General features: G+C 38.9%; 1 long non-coding RNA gene across 1 annotated transcript; it reads right to left on the bottom strand.

Moving 5' to 3' along the window:
• Positions 1-1,494: 1,494 nt before the first annotated feature.
• Positions 1,495-15,732, bottom strand: LOC148374291 (uncharacterized). Its single transcript, XR_015852912.1, has 2 exons — positions 15,424-15,732; positions 1,495-2,302 (listed from the first exon to the last, which is right to left on the bottom strand). It is a non-coding gene; the product is annotated as an uncharacterized LOC148374291 (long non-coding RNA).
• Positions 15,733-27,134: the final 11,402 nt, after the last annotated feature.

Genomic DNA, 27,134 nt, shown 5'->3' with positions numbered 1-27,134 from the left:
ATCACGCACACATTTGTTTCGAGGCTTTGTCTTGAAAATCAGCCGTGTTTATGTTGGCTTCATTTTAAAACCTTCACTGAATAGACAGTTTTGTTTGTGTATGACTCAGTGTATGCATAAGTGTTTTGTTGATTCCATAGTGTAGAACATTTGAGGCTAACACGGTTCCCTGGAAACGGAGATAAGAATTTAGTCAGTATACTCAGGGAGTGATGAAATGAAATGAAATGATCTGCATTTATATAGCGCTTTTCAAGTCAAGACTTCCCTAAGCGCTTTACATTGTGCTTCACATTTCCCAATAGCGGCCGTGCAGCCATGTAAAATTAGTTTCACTTATTTGGATATTGAGCCTAGTAAAACTCCAAACATGAGACCAAAGCTAATCAAATATGTTTCATCTCGGTGGTCAAAACAATCTGCTGTTCCATCTGGAAAAAGTGGCATGATCACAAGCTTGCCTACCCATTGTTTTTAGATTGAACACAAAGTATAATGAATGTGCTTTCATGAAACCAGTGCAATTTTCCTGTCCTCTGTGGCTGCAATACTAAAAGAAAGCCAGATAAATCTTTCATTGTGACAAATACAATGTGAAGCTAAATTGATAAAACAGTATAAAAGAATAATAATAGTAAAAAAAAGAAACACGTCGCTGAGCACAACTGTCATCCGAGCACACTCAAATGAGTTTAATGATCAGTTTTGGCTAACCGCTCCTTACTTCTGCCAAAGTGCCCTACACAGGGAGAGAATCCTGATAATTTGTCTGTCCCACAGCGCTTACTGGCTCCATTTTGCTGAATTATTGCAGACATTCAGGAAGCACGTGGTCTTTGCCTAACACTTTACAGTGCCCCGAGAGTTGTTTTAATGTGAACACTTTGGAAATGCATTCTGTACACTGCGGCAACAGAGCCTAGTTTCTGCTTGAATTCTATTGAGGAAACTAAGAGAATCGGAAAGACACATAAGCTTATTTTGGACAGTACAGAATAAATAAAAAATGCACTGTGATTTGAACTTAATTCAAAGTTGTTGTACTCAATGTAAGACTAATTGTGCTATTAGTATTGAGGAATGGACAAGAAAATATAAATAATTATTAGTGCTCTATGAGTTTGCGTGATAGAAAGAGAGCATACAGTATATTATAGATAAAGGAAACGTATCCATCTAATGTTTAGTTTATCTGGTAAGTACCAAACCTTTCAAATGTGTCTCTGTCCCATATACTTACATGCAGTGCATGTTTTCCTGTTAAGTAAAAAAGAAAAATACTGTACACTCTTTTGGGGGGCATTGCCAATTAGTTTCTTAATGTAAAGTTATCAATTGTTTAGTTTGACTAAAGTGTATTTCAATTTCACATTGAAAGGAAAAAAATGGATGGTGTAGTGTGTCACGGACAGTGTTGGGCACGTTACGTCAAATAATCCGAAATTTTCTGAGCAGCATTTGAGTCAGTTGAATATAGAAGAAGGGACAAGTATCATAAACATTGTAATATTTATTGTTCCTCACCAGCAACAAATTAAACAGTAAACAATATGATAAGATAACACTCAGCAGTGATTAATTTAAAGTGAGTTTAATAAATTAAATCTAACTCTCACAACCTGAGAAAACTGGTCAAGTAGGCATTGGCCTACTGAACTTCAAATATTTTATTCACAGCAAGAGTAAATTGTAAAAGATATAAAGTGAGTTTCAATCTATAATATAAATCACAATCCGCAATCAGACAACTGCTCAAGTAGAAATATGCTACAATACTTTAAGTATTTTTACATCATACAAGTACACAGTTCAACAGTATAAAGTGTGTTGAACACTTCAGTGTAAAATGAATGAGCTCTCACAACCTGAGACAACTGGTCAAGTAGAAATAGGCAACTGCACTTCAAATAATTTTTTTACAACAAAAGTCAACAGTAAAACAATATAAAGCAATAAGAAGCCTTTTACGTCAAGAAGTTTCTTTACAATTAGTCTTTAAATAGAGCAAGCAAGTTAATTATAGAGCTCAAAACTGAGACTTTGGAACATCCAGCACTAACTCAATGCTCAGAAAGTGGATGAACGGGAGATTGGAGGGTTTGGATGTCGATTTGCGACCCTCGTGCCTTGTGCATCTGCTCCAATGAGTCCTTGTCTGACTTGAGTGTTCGGTGTCCGTCACAGCTTCTCTCTTCCTGCCCCATTAGTATCGTGAACAGCTGTCAGGGATGCCGGAGGCTGTCGGGCAAAACGCTGAACGTGGCTGACAGCAGAGGTGGCGGGGAGCAGGAACATGAATTTTCTGAAATGATGAGAAGCATGAGAAGAGTCAGACGGATCCTTCCTCTGAACTTTGGAAGAAATTAATCAGGAACAAGATGATACTGCTGCACGGGTGAGGATAAGACTTCCTAAGGAATCCGTCAACTTGTATGTGCTTTAATTACAGTATTTCTCAGACTATAAGACGCACCCGAAACCCCCCAATTAGCCAGAAATTTGAACATGCACCTTGTAATCCGATGCGTTTTATTTACGGACAAGATTGCAAATGTGTTACCATGTTCGAACATTTATTCCTAAATCGGTAAATTGAATCACTTACCCCAAACACTTAACAACAATGGCAACGGCAATTTAACCAGTGAGCAATAGTAAGAGCACTGAGGCTTACCCATCAGGCCAAGGTCACAGACGTGGATGGCTGCTCACAGCTGCATAACATTTGATGCAAGGATATCAAACCCATCTTGCAGAGGGTAGATCACCAAGAAAAGGCATTACATCCTACCTCATTATCACACTATCTTTAGTCACTGTACCAGATATGTTTTGAAACATGAGAAAAGGGTGATAAAGGTTCGTTATTAAAATTTGTTTCACTTTTTCTCAGAGTTAGCAAGTGACAAACAATTTGAATATGTGAGGACAGGCATTTTGCAATACATTTATATATTTTAGGATGACAAAAATTACTTCCCACAATGCCGTTGTTTTTTTCAGTTCAGAAAGACCTAATTACACATTGCATTTCTCTCTTTTTAATTTGGAATCTCATGCACTTCGTAAAGACTTTGTGAGTCGACATTAAAATCCTTTTCTTTCAGTGGTCCTCAACCATTTCTGCACCAGAGACCGGTTTAATGTCTGATAATTTTCTCGCGGCGTGCCCCAACATTAACAACGACAATTTGCTACTCTGACTATTATAGTGTGATGAGGAGATAAAACCCAATGCTTTTACTTGTGATGTCAGTGTCCCTAATAGTCTAGTGGCAGGGGGTTGGGAGCCAATGGCTCTTATCATGAATAGATTAGGTTCGGAGATGAAATTTATTTTATGTAAATTTTCTCTTCAATTTCTACAAATTCGAAGCCAATTGCGAAAAATGCAAAGCTTAAGTATCACTGGAAGTTTCAATTTTTCTTTGCTGTATATACAGGGCACAGTTTTTAAAAAAGGTAACAGTCAAGGTATCACACCAACAGACCCTGTTTTGGCTGTACATCACTAAGGAATCATTTATTTAAGCTCATTAAACAATGTTGAGATACTTTGTAACAAAAACCCACAAAAAACTGTAAACACCCAGAAACGTCACTAAAGCACTCAGAGCAAATTGATTGGGTGTGATTGGGATCTCTGCACACACAGCACACTGTCCCCTCTCTTGCATGTGCTCACTGTGCAAATGGGGAATACATCAGCAAACTTTTCTTTTTTCAGTATTTTGTGACATTTTTACAAACAAACTTTGCTCTCACCTTATTTTAAAACCATTATTCAGTCAAATTGAGCCTAAACCCTCTTGAGCAACAGTGGGAGGCACACGCATTTTAAGTGGTATATTTATACTGCTATGGGACACAGGCTCTAACATTTTTATTATTTCATACATTTTATCAATTAATTAAACGTCACACAGTGAAATAAAAAGGTTCCCAAACCATGGTCTACTGGATGGGTCCTGGCACGCTCTCCACTGCAGTCCAGGTTCTATAACTGTTGCATGCAATGTTATGCTATTGTGATCAGTGCTATATTCTGAGTGATCGATCTATTCACAAATACGCTACCTTTATTTTTTGTACAACCTTAGCTCTTACTGTACTTTTAATTCCACGTGCCTTTAGTCCTGTCCACTATATGAAAACAATGTCACTATTTGGGTGTGCCTAATAGTGGAGACAATAAGACAATATTTTATGTTTACTCTTTAAATGACTGTAGTGGTCCCTGATTGACTGCTGCTTTTGTTCCCAGGTTTGGCTGCATATTAGATGGATTGGAAATACTGTGGAGAGCAAGGGAGTGCCCGACTTGATTTAATGCCTTGCCCCTCACCGTTGATATCGCGCTTCAAAAGAAGGTCCTGACGTTTGATAGCAACTGCCACACAAACGCTCAATGTCACGTTGGTTTAGAGGCTGGAATCTAACCAAACAGCATAGGCGGATACAATACTGCAGAATGATTTTTTTTTTCCTGACCTTAACCTAACCGCATTAGAGAAATGCATTTATTGTTTTACATTTCATAAATTCCTTTTACCCATTTGGAAATGATCCCACCACCAAGAGATGATGACGCCAAGTTTGAACAGCCTCAAGACTGAATTTGAAGGGGATGTCTTATACAGCAGAGAGCTACTTTTTGTTACTAATTGATAGAAAGGGCTAACTGTTTGCATTACTATGTTATAAACAGCTTTTCAATTTTAGAAATTGAGTGAAAATAAGCTCAGGCAACCACGACAATGTCATGCCAGTTAGAAATCAAATACCCCAAGAAAATCACAATGACCCACCCCTGGTGAGCTATTTTCAGAATCTGTCCGCAGACGAGTTAGGTGTTTTTCAGGAGCTACCTGGTGCACATTGGAGATCCCTGATTTAATATTTGACACTGTATTTTGTATTGCAACTGAAAATGAGTGCTACAAAAGCTCATGGAAGAATACAAACTGCCGCGACTCAAAATGACAACACTGTACCAATTTTGTTCTCTTTTTTCCCAGCCTTTAACAATTGTTTTCTTTTTAGGGGGCATCCTTAGCAGCAGGATGGCAGATAATTATGTCAGCATGTCATGCGAAATGAATACAAATTTCTTGACCTAGGACAGGAGTTGTCAGCTCAAAATGTTGAAAGTGCCATACTGGACCTGAAAAACCCCAACACCATAAGTTTGGAGCCGGGCAAAATTAAAAGCTTTATATAAGCCTTATAAAGAAGGCAAGACATACTGTTTCTACATACTATATAAATATATATATATATAAATATATATATATATATATATATAAATATATATATATATATATATATATATATATATATATATATATATATATATATATATATATATATATATATATATATATATATATATATATATATATATATATATATATATATATATATATATATATATATATATATATATATATATATATATATATATATATATCCTTAGTTATTGGAAACTCGTATGAATCTATGAATTTGTAAATTATGCTCATCCTTTCATGTAATAAAGAGAAACATCCGTCCTTTGAGAAAAGTCCGTAAAAGATGAGCTCAGAGGAGCTTGACCAGCAAAAAGACAAACGTGGTTAGAAATACATTGCTTTCTCACCTTCTATTGGAACCTGACCAACATTGTGCTCTCACAAAGGTGAATGACAGCTAGTTCAAATTATTTGGCTATTTCTTAAAAAGGGTAATCGTACGATTGACTTCCATCTTTGAGAGCAAATTTAAAGGTGCTGTACGGAATCTGGAACGTCCCCATCTCCAGGTTTGAAGTCACGATTGCAGCTTTAGTCAGCTTGTAGAGTGCAAGTACGTGCAATCTTCAAATACACTTTTTGGGGGTTAGGGTTGGCGTTTTGACTGTAGTACAAACAGGCCTTTTCTGACTCTCACCATTTTCATGCTACAACAACAAACACCTGCAGGGTTGTGCATGAAGTCACTCACCACCCCCCCTCCACCCTCATCCACCTATACCTCATTTCCAATGTTTTCTGCCCTGAATAGCTATGCTAAAAGTAAGATAGAAGCAGATAGGTTTGATGGAAAAAACATATAAACACAGATTGAACGCAGTTGGACATAGTTGAAAAATAATTAAAAGAGAAACAAAATTCTAATGTAAATTTCGGACTGTAAGGCGCACCAAACACATTTTTGAAGGAAAAACAATATTATACTTACATAAGCCACACCTGACTCTACATCGCATGTGCCCATGTTCAAACATGAGATATTTAAAAAATAAAGATGGTACACAAAAATGTTTTAACAATATACAGCACTTTAGCCCCTTAACATTGCTTCTTGTTATCCGTCCGTTTTGCCACATTACCTCAGTTTACAAATAAAAATATTCGTGAAATGATTCCCAATATGGTTGTTAGCCCTCCCCTTTCGATTGACAGCTTTTCCATGATCAGGGTCTGTTTATGCTAGTTTCATTAATGACAAACCGCAAAGTTACATTAAAATTGCCTCTTTCTCAAAAGATTTATTCCACGCGTCCCCACTCTTACCTTGGCTACTTAGTAGCCCCTGACAGCCGTTAGAAAACATGCATGAATTAGCCGCGTCATTGCAAAAGCCGCAGGGTTGAAAGCTTGGGAAAAAAGCTTAGGCTTATAGTCAGAATTTTACGGTACTTTTTAAGAACGCCTTTAACAACCTACCCAGCTTTTAAGCTTCAATAAAACCGATACAAACTAAGATGGAAGCAGCATTTAATCAACTTGTATTGATGGGTTTGAGTTAAACCAGTGAAATTTATGTGTAGATTTAAATTGAGCTTGTCCAATTGCACAGATTATACACCACATTAGCCAATACAGATGAGTAAAATCCTTTAATGTGTGTGTGATTAAACATCTGTTTGTGGTGATTACTAGTTTCCACACTCACAAACGCATGAGCACATGAGCCACAGGAACTGGTACATCTCACAATAGAGTGTGATGAGTTTGTTTTTTTAGTTAAAAGAAGTATTTCCAGTACACATGACACCGAAATGAAGTCTATGATGAATAATACACAGGTTGAGATGGTAAGTATTATCCACGTATGTACTGTAAAAGCCATTTGGCATGATTGGGGGCTGCACCAAATGCTTTTTTTTGTAATCGTGCTTGAACAGGAGTGTTTGCTACTCCTACAAAAGTACATCTACAGTCTCACGCTAACAGGTTGTGTGTGCCTGAAATACTGCGATAAAGGCGTAGGTTGCCGGCTGGACATATTTGTCCGAAAAGAGTCCAGAGGCCAATGTGGGCCTAAAAGCACAAACTGAGCAAGAGCGGTTGGAGTTAAAAATATTTTATTTCATTTTACGAACTGTTTTAAGAGGCTCTGTTACCCAAATGCAGGGCATTCTAGGTAGAGATTTTACTATGTAAAAGAAATAAAAATTTCTTGACCTATGATTTTTTTTAATTTTTATAAAAATTAACAGTGGTATGATAACTAATGCATTATTACCTAGTATTCAAATCATCTCATCTCATCTCATCAGCCGTACCGCTTATCCTCATTAGGGTCGCGGGGGGGCTGGAGCCCATCCCAGCCATCTCCGGGCAGTGGGCAGGGTACACCCTGAACTGGTTGCCAGCCAATCGCAGGGCACACGGGGACAGACAACTCACTCGCTCATTCACACCTAGGGACAATTTGGACCGGCCAATTCACCTGAAATGCATGTTTTTGGAACGTGGGAGGAAACCGGAGTGCCCGGAGGAAACCCACGCAAGCACGGGGAGAACATACAAACTCCACACAGGAAGTCTGGAGCTGGATTTGAACCCACGACAGGTTCCCATGACATGAACTGTGCCGCACAAGCGCTAACCACTGCGCTGCCGTGCTGCCGTATTCAAATCAATGTTTTCTTTTTATTGAATGAAAATGTTTTTATACCACTAGGAGGCACTATATACTACACAATGTCCCTTTAAACTAAATATATTAATTCTATTCATGTTATGATTATTTTTTTTAGCATATTTGGTATTAGAGTAATCCAAATGTAATTAAAAGTAATCAAGTTACATTACTGCAGTATTATGGATTTCAGATTTTGTATTTTGTTTATCTTTTTTATTTTCAGTCATGTTGCAACAAACATCACACCTCAAATGTCAGAACCCGGACCGACGGAGGACCCAGACGCGTAACGTTTTCACACAAGCTTTATTTTACGGGAATGGGGCAGTCATGCGCATGCGCAAACGCCAGTGATTCGGCGATCGCTGGGCAGATGAGATCGAAACCGGTCAGGACAGAAGAGATCAATACACGAGCAGATACCAGACAGGACGGGATTGATACCTGATACTGGATACAGAAGATCGCAAGATACCGGACGGGACAGACGGGGTCGATACCGGATACGGGATACTGGATACAACAACAAGAAACCGGACAGGACTGGACAGATGGAATCGATACCAGATACTGAAGCAAGATACCCGAGAGGACGGATAGAAGATACACGAGCAAGATACCGGACAGGGCAGGACAAACGGAATCGATAAACAACCAAGATACCGGACAGGGCAGGACAAACAGAATCGATAAACGAGCAAGATACTGGACAGGGCAGGACAGACGGAATCGATACCGGATACACGTGCAAGATACCGGCCAGGACGGGATCGATACTGGATACTGGGGCAAGATACCAGACAGGTTGAGACAGCGGGATTGATACCAGATACTTGAAACTGGAGAAAGATACCGGACAGGACAAGACAGGCGGGATCAATACTGGATACTGGAGCAAGATACCGAACAGGACGAGACAGGCGGGATCGATACCGGATACTGAATACACGAGCAGGATACCGGACAGAGTCAAAACACAAGTCTTGCATGTGTAGAGTTTCGTTGACGGACTGACCAGGAGTGAATGACAGCACTGAGTTTAAATAGGAGGGAAGCAACGAGCAGCAGCTGGCGCCAAACGGGCGGGCCCAAGTGAAAGCAATGGGCAACCGTGACAACAAAATGAAAAAAACACCTTGAAAAGAAAAAAAGGATGACCGGTTGATACCAAAGGCTTAGAAGAAACCCGTCCCCAAAAACTTTGGGCGCTTCTTTAATCAATTATATAAACAAATGATCATATTTCACATCATTATAACAATCCATAAAAAATGACATTATCGAATCCCGATTTTTCAGTTTATGAAAAATTATTCTCCTCCTTACTCTCTAACAACAATATAATGTGTAAAACTGTGACAAACACGCATTTTGTAGTGAAAAGTTTAAAGTGGGATCGGATGCGCACCAAGAGTGAGCCACAAGAGCCCGACCAGACCCCTTCCATTGACTTCTGCAGCTCAGATGACATCAGCCTGATGAAGGGTATTCTCCAGTAACGTTTGTTTGTTGCAGACCAAGATGGCCTCTCGGCGTTATTCACAATGAAAGCCATCTCGACATTACTCATACCAATGTCGGTCCACTGAGCATACTGTATAAAGCTTGAGATCAGTATTGTATGATCTTGGGAGGCCAGTTTCTTTCCACACATTCTTCACCTCCTTTGTTTCCATCAGTTCTTTCAGCACTTTCTCCATTTCCTCAGCTTTTCTCCATTTTGTAATCCACTTCAAATCCCTGATTTTGTTGAGATTAGTCGCCTGCTTTCCTCCTTTTGGACATTTTTTTTTTTTTAACGTAGGTTCGTCAAAAAGAAGGAAAAAAAAACAGTAGCTGCAGAATAAAACAACAATTTCCCAAGCAAAAAAAGGGAGTATGAAGGAGAGAAAAATAAGGAGTCAGAGGAAGCGTCCATTCTTGTGAGACCCCAGAAGAAGAAAATTACATTAATATTACGTTACTGATTACATTTTTCAACATTTAACTAGTAACTGTATCTTATTGCATTTTTAAAGTAACCCCCCAAACGTTGAACTCCACTGGCCAAAATAAATTAAAAGTGAGGTACAATAAGTAAGTGAAGCAATTATGATGCCATTACAGAGGAGTTTCAAGCTGAGGCAAAACAAATGGCTCACGGTAGCTGCATCCCCAAAATTGCAACAAAAAAAAAAGGAAATGAGTAGCGCAAGGTAAAACAAACATTTTTATGTCCACATAGTTGCAAAAAAAGCTCGATCTTCTTTTGACTTTTGATTTGGAGTGCTTGTAATCCAAACCTTTGAAAATAGTAAGTTTAGATACAAACCTCAAAATAAGCAATTCTATAAATTCAACAAAGTAGGTCATTTGATTTTGATTGAGTACAAAATGACTACTTAAATGAAGAGAACATCCAAAAACGAGTGAGTTCACTTTAAAAGTCAAAATAGTAGGTAGTTTGCATATAAAAAGGTCTGCAACTGTTATTATTTTTAAAACTTTTATCAACTAATTTATTTGTCAAAATAATTTACAATAAGTCAAGTCAAGTCATGTTTATTTGTATAGCGGAGCCCTTAATCACAAGGAGTCTCAAAGGGCTGCCCAGACCACAGATTATTGCAAACTACTGACTATTATTACAACATCCCCTGATCTAAAACCTACATGAGGGCAAGGGAAAACTCAAACAACAACAAAAACTGTCATTTTCTGATAAATAACACCCAAAATGGGTACCCTTGTGCAAACCCCCCCCCCCTGAAAATTGGGTCGTATTGAACAAAATAATATACAGTATAAAAAAATGAAAACAAATAAAAATAAAACAGTGGGTTGAACAAAGAAAAACTGTGTAAACATGATTTATTCATTTAACTAACTCTGCACTCGTCTTCAAGAGATCGCAGTTCAAATCCTGGCTCCTCCATTTTACATGTCGAATTGTCCTTGGGTAAGACACTGAACCCCTAATGCCCCTAATAAGCAGGTTGGAGCCTTGCATGGCTGCACAGCCGCTATCGGTGTAAGTGTCTGTGTGAATGGGTAAATGTGAAGCACATTGTAAAGCGCTTTGGGAAGTCTTCATGGACTTGAAAAGCGCTATATAAATGCAGATAATTTCATTTCATTTGGGTCACTTTTGTTTCTAAAAACACTTTAAAAAATGTATTTTGCTTTAGGAAAGAAACAAAGCCAAAAAATGGCCGTATTAGATAGATAGATAAATAGATAGATAGATAGATAGATAGATAGATAGATAGATAGATAGATAGATAGATAGATAGATAGATAGATAGATAGATAGATAGATAGATAGATAGATAGATAGATAGATAGATAGATAGATAGATAGATAGATAGATAGATAGATAGATAGATAGATAGATAGATAGATACTTTATTCATCCCCGTAGGGAAATTCACACTTCCAGCAGTCTACTCCGTTGTTTATTAACAGATGAACATGATGCCCTAAGGGTGCTTGTAGCGGAGTGGATGACGTCACGCCAGTCCAAAAGTTCGACATCCCTGCGGCAGATGGAAAACTTTTCTTTTTGAAAATCCAGGGATACACCACCTTGTGTTAGCAAGTCCGCCTCCTCTCCGATTCCCCCCGGCTTTCGTGTCTCCGTTTAGCGGCGTATTGCACAAATTAACCCAAAGTAATCATCTGTATTGAAACGACTAAAAAAATGCTTTTCATTTGGCAGAAAAAAGAGTTAAGACCCATTACGTAAGCCATTCCCCCCAAAAAAATCAAATATATGTTTATGAAAATGTATTATTATTATTATTATTTTCAATAGGTTACAACAACCCCATCAGGGTTCGGCAACCCAAAATGGTAAATGCTGTATACAGTAAGTCATATAGTGAAAGGAACAACTACTGTACATATTAGCCATAGTATCCTACTGTCAATAATAACAACGGTAGTTACAAATGCATAATGAACTGTCATGATTAAATGTTTGTTTTCCTTGCAGCCCATTTTGTGACTACTCAGTCGAACCGCAGGTTTGAGAGCGATCTCCACTCGGGCCTCAGTGCTGTGGAATGCTCTGCCCTTTAAAAATCAATCTGCAACCTCAGTGGAACTGTTTAAATTTAGGCTTAAAACACACTTCTATTCTATAGCTTATGAATGACCTATATTTCACGTTGACAATATCTGTGTATTTTTTGTTATTGCAACATCCGTTTCAGCCCGGTCATCCTGGAAGGGGGATGACCTCATGTGCGGTCCCTTCTCAAGGTTTCTTTATTTTCCTCAAGCTGAGGTTTTTGAGTTTTTCCTTGCCCTCATGTAGGTTTTAGATTAGGGGGTGGTGTAATAATGGTCTGTAATTTGTAATAATCTGTGGTCTGTGCAGCCCCTTTGGGACTCCTTGTGATTAAGGGTAAAAAATAAACATGACTCGACATGACTTGACTTGAAGGATGCAAAGAAGTTTCACTATTACAGTGCGATTCATTGCTTTGATAAAATTGAATAAATGCAATAAAGAAATCCAATTTTTGGTGATGTTGTCTGCCATTTTTTGTCCCTTTCTCTTACCGATTTAGAAGGAACTGTCTCATCACGGTTTGGTTCTTTAACTCTGCAATAAGTACTCAGATATGTTAAAGAATTGGTTCTTCATTTTGTCACCATTTGCGAAAAAATGTCCACGCTTTATTATTTCCCGGGTTGTGACACAACTTACGGTGGTAGTGAAGTTTCAAGACGCAATCCACTTTTTAATCTATTTTGCGCCCATCTAACTTATTTAGAGGTGATACAATCCCCACAGGTATTTGACTGCAAATGTAGTATGCCTTCCTCTGGAACGTTCTTTCCACATTATTCTTTTTGTCTCTTTAGAGCAAACATTCTGGCAATCCTTACGCATTTTCCACGAATGCAAATTATTATTTCCAGGAAACCTTGAATCCTCTCTTCTCCTCAGTTATTTTTCTCCTTTTAACTTGGCGTTCCATGCCCAGTTTGTTGAAAACAGCCACCTGCCTGGCTTGTGATACAGTGCCTTTAAGAGGGGCGGAGCTTGAGCCGCACACCTTTTCTGACCAAAGCAGGGAAGCGGTGCACCGGAGTTTATCTTGAAGCCCGTCAACTCCTACCAGCTTCTCCTTGAAATGTGATATTTACTCTACACATTATTCAACATTGGAAAACGTGTCATGTTTATCCTCTAACAGAATTTTTTTTTCAAACAAATATGTTTTTCCAAAACCCATATTTTCTGATTTTTAAAATTTTGGGGAAAAGCGCCAGGATGCCACTCTAAAGAGCCGCAGACCAGACCCAGATCATTTGATCAGTTCTCCCCAGGATTGATGTTACTGTGTGGCCCTGCAGAACATTATCAAAGGGGACAAAATCATTCCTGGTCTGAAAGATCTTAAGAGTGTATTAAAAATACATCAGAACCTATACATGTATAACACAGGTAGTTTATAATCACTTAGGTCCAGACATCAGTACAACTTTTACACCTTTGCATTTTTTAACTGATTCAAATGAAAATGTCAGTTCTATGCCTCACTGACTTTTAAGACGTGCAAAAGGTAACTCATTAAAAAGAGGGTTAGGAAGAAGACGCTTTCTTGGGAATGGAGTCTGTCAGGTCTTGTTGGGCTGTTGGTATCCCTTCTACATGATAGACTTTCATTTCACCCATGAAAGATCAGCTATTTGAAACAGATAACCTTACTTAGTTCGTGTCGGTGGTTCAATATGCAATGCAAGCAGCTAACCTTTGGCATCAAAGAGGCGTGTAGGAAACACCTTTGACAACAATCTAGGAAATAATGAGTTGGAACGTAAGAGCAGACTGAACTCTGCACTGAAAGCACACGCTGTAATATCCAAGCAAGAAGTCAACCGACCGCATATACACATTTCAGAACAAGGCAAAGCATTTTTCCTGCCTGAGAAAATATCTTGTGACTACAACTAATGCTTAATGTGTAATGGGAGTAGAAATGTGTGTTTAAATTGTGTTATAAAGCTTTACCATTCGCTAGTCAAACATCAAATGAAATAATACAGAATTCATGGAAAAATATGAAATATAAATGATAAATATCAATTAATGTAAATCAGCGGTCTCCAAGCTGGTGCCCACGGGCATCAGAGTGCCCCCTAAGGACAGCTGAGGTTTCTAGAAACCTGCTCTGAAAGTAACTCACAGGCCATTTGATTTTCTAATAAAATGTTTTTTGAAGTGGTGGACTGAGTTTGTTTGAAATTAGTTCCAACAATTAACTTGGTGATAACACAGTAACAACATAGTAATAATTGTTATATTATAAATGAATAGCCCCATGACTTTACTGGGGATAAGCGGTGCAGATAATGGATGAATGGATAAATGAATAGCAAACTTATTATAACTATGCCAGGGATCACCAAACTTTTTCAAGCTGAAAGCTACTTTTTGTTGGAAATTTGCACAAATGGTATCCAATTTCAAAAATATTTCTGAATTAACAACCTTATAATGTTATTTCTATGTTTTTACTCTGTTATTACCAGTTTAATAATTGGAAGTAGGGTTGTATAGACTCAGTCAACCCCTCAGTCAAAAATATTTTACTAGATAAACTGAACTGGTGAGCTATTTTCAGAACAGGTCCACGGGCACCTCAGCTGTATTTATGGGGCACCCTGGTGATGTCAAGAACCAATTTGGAGACCCTTGACTACTTTGGAGACTACTTTGTCAATATTTTTTTGCTATTTATATTGACGGTCTTATCTTATTTTCTCCTTAAAGTATTTATAACATGTTTACCCTGGTGGGCCATGTCTAATCTTGTCCCATTCAATGTTTCACAACGTTGATATCAATGACAATTCAAAGACAATTCATTTCAATTACTATATGAGATTAACATAGAAGAATTGGCGCAGAAAGTGTAATCTAAGCTGATGGTATTCCATTCATTATAATGGCACTAGCGTGAATGTGGTAATCCTTTACATTTTGGTCTTTCCACGACCGGGCCTTAACGACCGGTGATTGCTCCAGTGGGATTTCTTCTAAATGTCACTTTAGCAACAGTTCTTTAGTGGCAAAGTGACCTTTGGAGAGAGGACAACCTCAAGTTTGAGATGAAAACCACCAGAACTTCTGTGAATTGAAAAGGGTAGTCAAGTCACATTTCCTATTAACCAAAATATTGTGAATAAAGTTGTATTTTAACTGGTCAGCTCTAGTCTTTAATGATGGCAAAGAAATTAAAGGCGCTGTTCCCCTATGTACATAGATTGAAAGTATGTGGTGCCCCAGCTCCTGACCCGCTGCCCACTCTCAATAACGTGCCTTGTTAAAGAATGTTGATAAAAAAAAGTCATTACTTCGCGATGTTATGAGTTACTTAAATATGTCATGCCACATATCATTGTAAAGCTTAACCCCTTGAGATTCAAGACATAATGACAATTTAAAAATGTACTTATCGCAGAACCATCATAATTTGAAACAAGATAGCCAAAGTTATAAAGCTGGTAAAACTCACCCCAAAGTCCACTCATGACACGATTCCCAGCAAACATGGTCTGGTTACCTTCACGAGAGTCAAGTAATTCCAATCGTCTCAAATATTCAGTCCAAAACACACGATGATGCCGACAGATTAAAAAAATCCTGACGCTCCTAGTTTTAGTCCGTCTGTTTCACTTCATAAATCTCCTCTAAAAATAAACAGATTTTTCAGATGAATTCTAATATGGTAGTTAGCCTCCGGCATTCTGATTGACACCATTCTCGGCCAATCGCTAGCTTTCCGGTCCTTAGCCTGGGACAACCTATGAAGGCTTGTGTTAAAAAAAAAGAAATACGTCAGCACCTACTTCAGCTTTAAGAAGCTTTAGTGACTGATTCAAATATTGATTGACACTTTGGTTAGCCAATTAAATACTTAACGTAATTTTACGCAATTTTATTGAAATCAGAGCCGGAAATAAACGTGCCAAAATGAAACCCGGGATCCATTCTCACGCGTGATTATCACACACAAGTGTTCACAATCCCGGATTGACTTTTAGAAAGAGAAGTCAAACATTTACAACTCTTTCACAATGTCTAAAAATTGACCAAAGTGAAATACACTGTTGCAAAAAAAAAGCCACTTTTCAAATACTTTGAATGACCCTTTGAAAAATATGTAAAATAAAATGTTGACTTTTGACAGATTGTGATAACATTTGACCTGGGACCAGGTAAGACTTTATGCTATTTGTCAAGCTGTTTTCCTGCCAAGATGCCCATGCTACACTCTTTTAGCATTCACACACTGATTTGCTGGAAAAAGGAAGCAACACTAGGAAGTAGGTCTTCCTCCATGTGTTGACAAAGTTCTGATCAAAGTCACTTCTGGCGTCTAGTGAGTTTTAACATACTGAAATGAAATCATTCCCAGAGGCTTGATACTTAGTTTTTTGTGTGTTTTTAAAAAATAAATAAAACAAGAAACACTTTTTTATTTTTATGTTTTGCACTCAGGGGCAATGCTTCTGAAAATGTGTTTAGACATTTTAGCATTGAATTTTGTTGATGAATACTTCACTGAGGCCAATAATACAAGATGTGGTCTTTATATAAGCCCCCAAAAATGTTTATGAATTTAGATGTATACTTTAAAAGAGAAATGCACGTGTATGCAAAAGCAGTCCGTTGCCCTCAAAATGTCTTGGCAGGCCACCACGCGGGAGGTTGGTGTTCCAAAGGAATTGTGGGACACATTATGAAGCCGTGCATGAGCTGAACAGCACAGGGAGCCTCAGTACATTTGTTTTGTGACAGAGAGGAAGGATAATGCTGAAGCAATCAGGTCTGCAGGGAAGACAAGAAAAATATAAAAAGAAAGTATGGAACTAGATAAAAAAAATGGGACAGATAAAGTGGAAGACAAATATTTTCTTCTGGGGGATTTTTCCCTTGAGCAGCAAGGGTTTAACCTTCGCTTTTGTTGTATTTTTAAAAATTTCTGACTTATGCAACCTATCATATCATCGATACAAAAGTTTGGTATTTTTTTTCATTTTTTCTTTCGGGCATGTTGCAACAAACATCACACCACAAAATGGACAAATCACACGAAAAGGGAAAAAGGGATGACAGGTGAAGCCAAAGCCTTATAGGAGACCCATCCCCTAAATAACATTGGAAACTTGTTCTATCTAGAATGGTAATAGTACATTCAAAAATTACATTTTTTCCCCATCATTATTCTTCTCACACTCTGTCATCAATACAATCCAATCTATCTGTGAGACAACCAAATGAGCAAGCCTCGATGGCGAGACGAGACCCAGTGCGAGCCCGTGCCCGCCCCCCTACTTCCATTACATGCTTTCTTGCAGCTCAGGTAGCCTTGACGCTCGCTCCTTGTTGTGACCATTGCGAACACATTAATTCTTATATAATCAATTTTTGAGAGAGGGAAAGAGAGAGCGAGAGAGAGAGAGAGAGAGAGAGAAATACTTCTACAGTTGGTTTGCGAGTGGCACCTAGCTTGGCTGACATCAAGTGGGCATATATAACACTGCAGCTCATTTTTGTTTTGCGCTTCTCTCAATGTCGTCTTGCAGGCCTGATTAAAACCTGTGGCAGGCCTGATTCAGCCCCGGGTTTGCCTGTTTGACTGTTTGACCTATCACCAGACATGCAGTACTAACATAAAAATTGTGTACATACAGTATGTACTTCATAGACAAGACATGTTGAAGAATGAGTATACTCAACTATGTATTAAATTAACAAATAATTATGTTTTTTTAATATTTATGATATTAATAAATCCATAGTTGTATTGGCAAAACCAAACCAAAAAAATATTAAATATGATCCCATTAAAAAAAAAATCAACTTAACTCTTTAATCAAAGCATGACACAAAACTAATGCTGAGAGTGAGCATGGCCAAATTTGGGCACCTTACGCCCCCTCTAAGAAAATTTGAAAAATCTATCTCTGCCAACCTTTGCTTAAAAGTTTGCACCGAATTTGCACTAACAACCCGGTCAGGCAAAAAATTCCAAATTTTTGGTATCCTGAAAGAAATAAAATTTCCATGCAAGTTGCTGGAAAAATGTAGTTAATTATTTACGTATTTAAGTGTAGAATGACACAGCTGTACACGAATACACACCGTGGCTCTTACTGTATTCTCAATTTCCTGTGCCTAATAGTCTGATGTGCCTTATGTATGAAAATTACATTTAAAAACGATTATTTCTGGGGGTTGCGCCTTATGCTGTGGAACATGTGCTTTCATACTTCACCAATTCATCCTATTCCTCCCAGTCAGTGACTCTCATCCTACATGTGACTAGGACCAAAAGCAATAATCCTGATTGGTGCGACAAGGAACGGTCGGTGGGTTAATCATTAATTTGAAAAACTAGTTTCAAAGAGAAACCCAAACATTTTACCGCAGAAGCATTAAGAACAGACTCTCAAATACATATGTACACAACACCCACTTTCTCACACAAACACTTAACCTGGGGACTTGATTTTTTTCTCCTCTTAGCTAGCTCTACACTGACAACATGATGAATGGCTGTTCTTGCCGTGTTTGTCGATGTGTGTGCGCGCGTATGCCTGTAAGGTTCAAGGCAAAGAGGTTGTCACCCCCTGGAAAAAAACATCCCTCCCTCCCATTAAGCTGCCTGAAGATAATTAAAGCTAGTTTGAAGAGCAGGAGCGCTATCATTTATTTACTTGTTTGTCTCAACGGTACATGGGGAAAAAATCCAGGGGAATAAAAGGTTTTCTATGGATAGTGCCGAGCCGCTCATATTCAGGGCCCTGTTCCACGTTAATGAAATGGGAGAATAATTCATGCATTTTATGTTTGCGTGGAGTACTATCTGCTTTGACATGTTTGACATGGTCTCAGATAAATGTATCATAATCTCTGCATACATTTTCGCAAAATAGATACGGCAACAGTTTGTAAAATCTTTTAAACCTATACTTAGTCATGTTTACTGAACTAAAAGTTTCATTTGTGAGATGATTTATTTTCACTTAAAGACCTCTACATGGGGTAGATGAAATGTGATCGAGTGATGATAATTCCCGTTTTTTTTTTAGAAGACCAGCTGTTTTGGTCCAGCTCCCAAATGGCTCTTCTGATTTTTTGGGGGCGCTTTAACCTATGAAACAGATATTATTGGTTTCCATGGTTACTATTAGCAGAAGAGCACTCCTGCTCTAAGTCAGATACAGCACCTTCATAATCCAGTTGGCGTTGTTTTTTGGTGTACAGCGTCATACCTCTCTTCAGAGATGAGCTGGACTTAGGCAACGACGGACAGTGCTGTTTGTGTGACAATTCTGATACTGGATCATAATCACTAGGGCGAAACTATTTGGAACTGAATTCTTTTTAATCACAATATAAAATATGCATTGAAGGGAAACCTCCAGGCTGTACTTGCCCAAGACACGCCACAGGAAGTGGTGCCCCTACAACCATGGCGGTTAAGGGATCCGGAAGACGTGAATCCATATATTACCAATAATAAGGTAAAATTATGCACACATTTAATTTATAAATACTTTTTACATTTTTAAGCAACCCATTATATATATATATATATATATATATATATATATATATATATATATATATATATATATATATATATATATATATATATATATATATATATATATATATATATATATATATATATATATATATATATATATATATATATATATATATATATATATATATATATATATATATATATATATATATATATATATATATATATATATATATATATATATATATATATATAAAACTCTATGTAGAGAGAGCTCTTGGGAGGCTAAGAGATCGCCTACATGCATCAGATGAATTTGTTGCTAATAATTCATATATTATTATACAATTACATATTCAAACTCTAGTGAAGTTAAGATGTTTGAATTTCCGTGAATGTCATTTATATCTTAGTGCAATTCTTACCGATATTGCCTGAGACATATTAAACTGAGTAGGTTTACGCAATAGGTTATGCAGTTCCTTGGTGCCACCTTCAGTGTGCATCAATAAGGGACAGTGCTTTAAGAGAAATTGCTCTGAGGTGACCATGTTGTGTTTAATACACAGCTCCCAAGGCAAACCATTACTGTGTCTAGTGTTCCCAGAAAGCTTCTACCCTGGGAAAAGCTGTGACCAATTAAAATAAATTTGAAATGTGCAGCTCCCAGCATGCATGCCAGCCCTTGTCTGGTGCAGTAGTTTGTATATGTTCATTCTATTTTCGGTGTAAAAGCTATTAAAGTAGGAGTGAGTTTGACTGTGGGCACTTGGAAACTCTTTGCGACATTTGTGCCAGATGTTTGAGCGAAGGCGACTATTGTTGTGAGAGGGCAACGTGGGTAAGAATTCGAAATGGGATGTCAAGCCAGAGCTCTTCAAACCATTATTTATAAGTAGTTGTACATGTTTGTTTTTACAGCTCATGTTTCTGTCATTCATTGTCTGACAGTGAGTAATGAGCTCGCTGACCTCTGTATATCAATTTGCTAGTCAGAGCAAAGGCCATTTTTGTGTTGGAGTGAAATAAGCAATTCAGCTGGAGATGTATATTGAAGTCAGAGCATCTAAAAGGTATGCCAACCCAGGGACTTTTGATTGGGGTGCTTGGGATGAGACCAAAGATCAGTTTGGAGCGACACTTATCCTACACCTGTGAAAGAAGGCAATTATTAAGGAGCATGCACACCACATTTGTCATCGTTTACAATTTCGGCAGTAATTGAATTTTTGTGGCTGTGCATCTATGATATGTATTACACCGGCACATGCCGTTATCTATAGATCTCTGGGGATTAGCTCTATAGGCCCACTGCTGCCATGCCTTATGAATGGCTGGACCAGTCTTCCAAACTGTACACTTGTAGTTAAGAGCTATGGAATGAAAAATGAAATTATCGACTAATACCCTTAAAATTTGAGCCCCTCACGTATAATTTAGCTTGACCTTCTAATTCTACCATTCACCTCAACACCATAGTAGAGTACAGTCAAGAACTAAGTTCCCTGAGGATTCATGGCCTCAAATGATTTAATGGAGCAGTTCAGTTTTCCTCTTGGCTTTGGACCAGTCTGTACATGTAACTTCCTCCATTTGGACCTTATGTGAAGTTTCTGTTCCCTTGGAAATCTTGTATGGGACTAATGGTCACCTAATGCTCTATTCAAACTGTTTGGTCTCTACAGCATATTGCTTTCTCTATGTTATAGGATCTTGCCCCAAGTAAAAAAATGAAGTGAACAATGAAGTGAACACAACTTTATCAGGGGTAATGCGGACTTAGTCTGCATCAGTGTGTCATAAGGCAGAAGGAGCTGAGTGAAAATGTCAAATTTTGATGAACAAGTTATTTCATATTCATATCAAGACCTGTAGTTCATAGCAAGAATAATATCCTACGTAAAAGCAGTCAAAATGACAGCTTGGTGTCCAGATTGTCCCCATGAAATATGTATATTTATGGTTGGTCATCCAGGAGCAGCTCAGAATAGAATTACTCTGCATTGATATAACTATTAATCTGATCAGGAGGCCACGGCAGAATTTCTCGGCACATCTGGCCATGATGATGACCCATGACATGCTTGACAGATTTTTTTATCACGGTTGGTGTGGGGATGCTCGATATGTGTTTCTGTTGCAACCTCAAGATAAGTGGAAGATGACTGCAAGGTCCAACACCACCAAGGTCTCATTTAACATCTCCTTCTTTAATCTAGAAACAAGTATTCTCAGCCATGACCTCCTCTTATTGATTTCAGTACCCAATGTGTGACAGTGGGACTATATTTTCTTCACGGTCAATTTATTTCATAGATTAGTTTTTCAGCCCACATGGTTTTAATGCTGTGGCTAGACAGGTCAGCATACCCCGTCTAAAGAAGCGCTAAAGCGAACATACACACACATGCGTATTGATTAACATTCAAGTAAAATGATTAAGTTGCTCTTGGTCATGTGTCTGGTATTTTAAAATGCACTATTGATTTTCTAATCTAACAGAGATTAATGGACATTTGTTCAGTTTTGATGCAGCCACATATTTTCAGGTTAAAGGATTGTGATAGACATGTTTTTCTACTTAGTTTAGGGATTTTTTTCCTCACACTCGTTTGCATAACCGACAATATAATACACTGCACATCCGCCATATGAGCTTAGGGCCTGATATTTTTTCTCTATAGACAAAAAAAGGACAACAGAAACATATCTGGGATGCATCTCAACACAATACCTGCAAACCCATGACCTGTTTGTTTTTTATTGTTAGGACATTGATCTGGACTGTGATGCTTAAAACCTCTTGTAACAAAAGTTGGTAGGTCAGATACTTGAGCAGCTGCCAGATAAATATCCATTTATCTGCAGCTGATGTGGTGCTCTTTGTTTGTGAGACAGAGAGTATGAAGGAGTTGAAAGATTGGGCAATCTTGCTGGAACTCTAAGCCTGCAGTAGGAAACACGTCCTTGTTCTAGGATGTGTAAGCTCAAAATGTCTATCTATCCACCTCAATGTGCAGGTCAGAAGTGCCGTAAAAGGGGACCGGTTTTCTTGGAATGTTTGGATTGCTGACTTTATGTCAATAACTTCTGTAAAATCAATTTATTGTTCAAATTGTTGAGTAGCGTATTGTTTTAAGAGTGAATACACTCCTCTATCTAATCAAGAGACTTGCATTGCAGATACAATGTAAAAATGGTTGTATTTCATTCACAAATAGAAAATGTATTAAATAACTGAAGGGAGGTCAGAGTTTATCTCCCATCAGTCTACAGAATATAATAGTATCCCTTCCTTCTGCAAGCGTGAAGGTGAAAGAAAGAACGGGATGCTGTATTCTGCAGGGTCAAATGTTGTAGGAATAGATTTGTCTAGATAACAGGGTTTGAAAGGGTCTTTTTTGAGAATCTAAAGGTCTCGATATAGTAGTTTGACCTTGAAGATGCAAGGTATCAGGGAATCAGTATGGATGATATCATGAATATATAACATGTCTGGGCAGTAAATGTGGCATATTTGTGATGTTTTTTTGGAACATCACACTATGAGAAATGCACAGAAATGAGGCTCGATCAGAGGGTCACGTTTGACATTTGGGAACTTTTTTTTCCCCCAAACTGTCAATAAACTGTGAATGAGGTGCAATTGCACCTCCATTTTGTTGGGGGGCAGTGGCTCTTTCGTTGGCAGAGTGTACGCTCTGTGGTAAAGAAGTTCGCCCTGACCATTAGTACATAGCGTAGCCCAGGCGTCAGCAACCTTTTCGGTGTGGACTGCCACTTTCAAATTTCCTTGTAAACCAGTGTGCCACACCAAGATTACTGACTCGCACAATAATTTTTTTATATCCAACAGAGCTGTAATTTTACACCAGTCCAAATATACAACATGGATATACATTGAAATCGTATAACTAACCAATTTTATCTTACACTATTCTTGTTCATCAACAAACTAAAAAATGAATGTGAGCAACATGTGGAAAGGCCTGTAGACATCCATGACTTCAACCATTCTTCATCAACAATGAACTACAATCAAAAAAGAAGTGATATGGACAGCTACCATAACATTCATCAATAAAATCTTATTTCAGAAACTATCAAAACTTGAAACACACACACATTAGGACTTTTCATACAGGAGTTAGCAGGGGGGATTTTGGCGGGCATTTTACCTGCCAAAATCTGACTCCCCCGCTAATATGGACCCTGTTTGAGATACAGACTTGTCACTTCTAGGGTAACCTTCTGTGACATAAATATGTCAGCACAATAATTTTGAAGAGCTTCAGAACGTTTCTCATAATATTACTATTATTGATAATAATAATAGTAGTAATGAAACTAACTAGATTTGTCAAACACCTATTCAGTAACACATCACAAAGTGGAGGTATTCCTCTGTGGTTGGATCCCAAAGCCAAAAAACAAAAAAACAAAATAGGTTTGGGGGGGTGGGTTGGATGTTGTTGTGAGGGTCAAACAGAGTTCCCGGACGTTTGATCTTACATTACACAGTCCAGCGTTTTTCCGAATTGCTCAGTCCACAATTTAGTAGATTTGGGAGTCCACAATTGAAAGGATTTGGGAGTATAGTCAATAGACATGCCCGATTAAAGTCGCCGTCGACGATAAAGCTCCGTTGGGGTAGTGCAAGCTGATGTTTAGCAGCGGGCAGGAGATATAGCGCTATGCTAACGTTAGCATGTGGTGAAACTGTTAGCGGTGGAAAGTATACAGCAAACACAAAGACCACAGTTAACTCTCCCGGTACATAGCTAGAAACTCCATATCGAGTGAGCATTGTGTATCAATGGTTCCGCTATTATTGTAGCGCGTAGTCTCCAACCCCTGTTTTTACCGGAGTCTTCGTCTCGTTCGAGCCGGTGATGTAATGCGGCGTCGGGAAAGCAAAGACTCCGTGATGGCAAAAAAAAGTCCTCCAATTCCGGACGTTGTTGGTGGCGATCCGCAGCTCAATTCACTCATTGTGGACGGATGGATCTGGCGTTGGTTGAACGTGCTTGGGAGCGCTGGTCTGTGTGGTCGCCTTCTTAGCTTAGCTCAGCCTTTTCTCCGTCGTTGTCATTGTCGGCAGGCGGCAAATCTTCCAGGGAGATCCGGTGGTCTCTGTATATCCCTCGGGATGTAGTGGATATTATTGTAAATGCGAAGGGAGTCGAAGGGAAAATAAGAGGGATCAGGGGACACTGAAAAACAAAAGACGAACTGGAGCCCGAGCCGCAGCGTCTAGTAGACGCGCCGCCATCTTCCGCGGTAACAAACACATTTTGTAGGATACGATCGTGCTTTGTTTCAATAAACGCGTTATTTAGACGACGATAACTTAATTGTTTTAATCAGCTCGGTTTATTGTTTTAATAAACTTATTATGTAGAATGCGATCGCTTTAGCTAGAGCGCAGCAGAATGCACCTTCACGTGAGGGGAGAGGATTTTGCAGAGGAGGGTTGGACAGATCGCTTGGGCAGCACGGCGGCGCAGTGGTTAGCGCGTGTGCGGCACACTTCTGAGGTCGTGGTAACCTCCTGCGTGGGTTCAAATCCAGCTCCCGGCCTTACTGTGCGGAGTTTGTATGTTCTCCCTGTGCTTGCGTGGGTTTCCTCCGGGCACTCCGGTTTCCACCCACATTCCAAAGACATGCATTTCAGGTGAATTGACCGGTCCAAATTGTCCCTAGGTGTGACTGAGCGAGTGAGTTGTCTGTCCCCGTGTGTCCTGCGATTAGCTGGCAACCAGTTCAGGGTGTCCCCTGCCCACTGCCCGATGATTGCTGGGATGGGCTCTAGCACCCCGCGACCCTACTGAGGATAAGCGGTGCAGCTAATGAGATGAGATGAGTGAGATTTCGTCTCGTAATGACGTTTAACACTTGACGTGCGAGGTACAACGCTCTCGAGGTATAATTCACAAACAGCACGGTCATTTTTTTGCACAAAGCCCCATCCGTCTGTCCACGCTGGCTGGAAAGAACAAGAGTTTTCCGCTCGAGGAGCCGTCATGATTTGGCTGTCGTGATTCGTTCATTTATCGCGCGCCGGTGTTTCTGTGGGAGGGTTAAAACAGATTTCTCCTCCTCTGCGAGGCACCGCGTGGACACACAATGAAAGCACGCAATGGAAATGTCTAAAGTTCAGGTAAAAATGCGCATTTAAAAAAAAATGAGGGAAAAATGTCACGAGACCGGACCAGATCGGAGGCAGGAGGCAGGAAGGGTGAACTCATTCACGTTAACGATCAGTAACTTTTATTAAGGAAATAAAAGTCGTCCAACACTCAGGGACAAAAACAAAAACAGGCTTACAGGCAAACAGGAACTCAGACTAGAAATACTCACAAAACAGGCTTTTACTCAGAATGGGCAAGTAGAGGTTTCCTCAAGTCAAACAGAACAGAATAATGCAAAGTAATGCAATGAACCCGCAACTGGCAATCCCCAAAACCCGCCTTTAAGAAGCACACACGCAAATTAGAAAATCTGCTACAGCCGGTGCCAAGGGGGCGGGGCCAGCCGGTCACCACGGCGACCATGCTGGACATGACAAAAAATAAGTTAAAAACAAAGCAAATTAGGAAAAATGATATTTTATCTTTGAACCTTCCTGTGTGGAGTTTGCATGTTCTCCCCGTGCTTGTGTAGGTTTCCTCCGGGAACTCCAGTTTCCTCCCAAATTCCAAAAACATGAATGTCAGGTTAATTGGCCATTCCAAATTGTCCTTAGGTGTGAATAAACAAGTGAGTCGTCTGTCTCTATGTGCCCTGTGACTGGCTGGCAACCGGTTCAGGGTGTCCCCTGACCACTGCCCGAAGATAGCTGGATGGGCTCAAGCACCCCCGTGACCCTACTGAGGATAAACAGTGCAGATAATGGATGGATGGATGGATGGATATTTAATCTCAGTAGAATTACTGCATGTGGTAAAACAAATACTTTATCACAGTGTTATTAGATGGTTTTGAATTTGTCCGTTTAACATAAGACCTTTCCTTGTAACAATAATAAAAAAAAATATTTCTTTTTCCTGGTACTGTGTGTTGACAGAATACATCCTCAACAAAACACTTCTCTGTTTTTAGCAAACATTTGAGTAAATTTCACGGGGTTTCACTCAGTGTTGTTGTGGGCGCCGCAAACCCTCAAGGTAAATTTTTAATTGAGGCGACGAGGTCACAGTGAAAGATGATGGATGCGCAGGCGGCAAAACGAAAGACTTTGATGAGGTTCGATCATCATTAAACTTTGATATCTTTTTCCTCAGTGCAAAACGCCTCCGCCACCAGACAATAAATGCTAATTCGTTGGATTTTATGCAAATTGAAACAAGGATCAGAAGATTTTAAAACACATCTTAAAACATACTCAATTATACATTGAACCTTAACCAGCCCAAACTTGACGGGAGGATTATGTGCGCGTTCATGCAATCTATCAAAGACAACTCGCAAAGAAATTTGTTTCATAAAATGCTGTTGTGTCACTTGTCAATGTCTTCAAAGTGTCCTGCGCTTTAAAAAAAAAGTTTCTCTGGACAACCACTTGCACCTCAGTGCACTTCGCAAGCTTTGTTTGTCACTGAATTTCAGAGGTCATGATAGGGAAGAAGCCGGAAATTTACAAAATGTGTGTGCGAGAGCTGTTGTTG

The sequence above is a fragment of the Urocampus carinirostris genome, chromosome 1 (genome assembly GCF_059441175.1).
Source record: "Urocampus carinirostris isolate Australia breed hairy pipefish chromosome 1, RoL_Ucar_1.0, whole genome shotgun sequence".
Taxonomy (NCBI): Eukaryota; Metazoa; Chordata; class Actinopteri; order Syngnathiformes; family Syngnathidae; genus Urocampus; species Urocampus carinirostris.
Note: the sequence above shows the minus strand (reverse complement) of the source record. Positions and strands in the feature narration are given on the sequence as shown.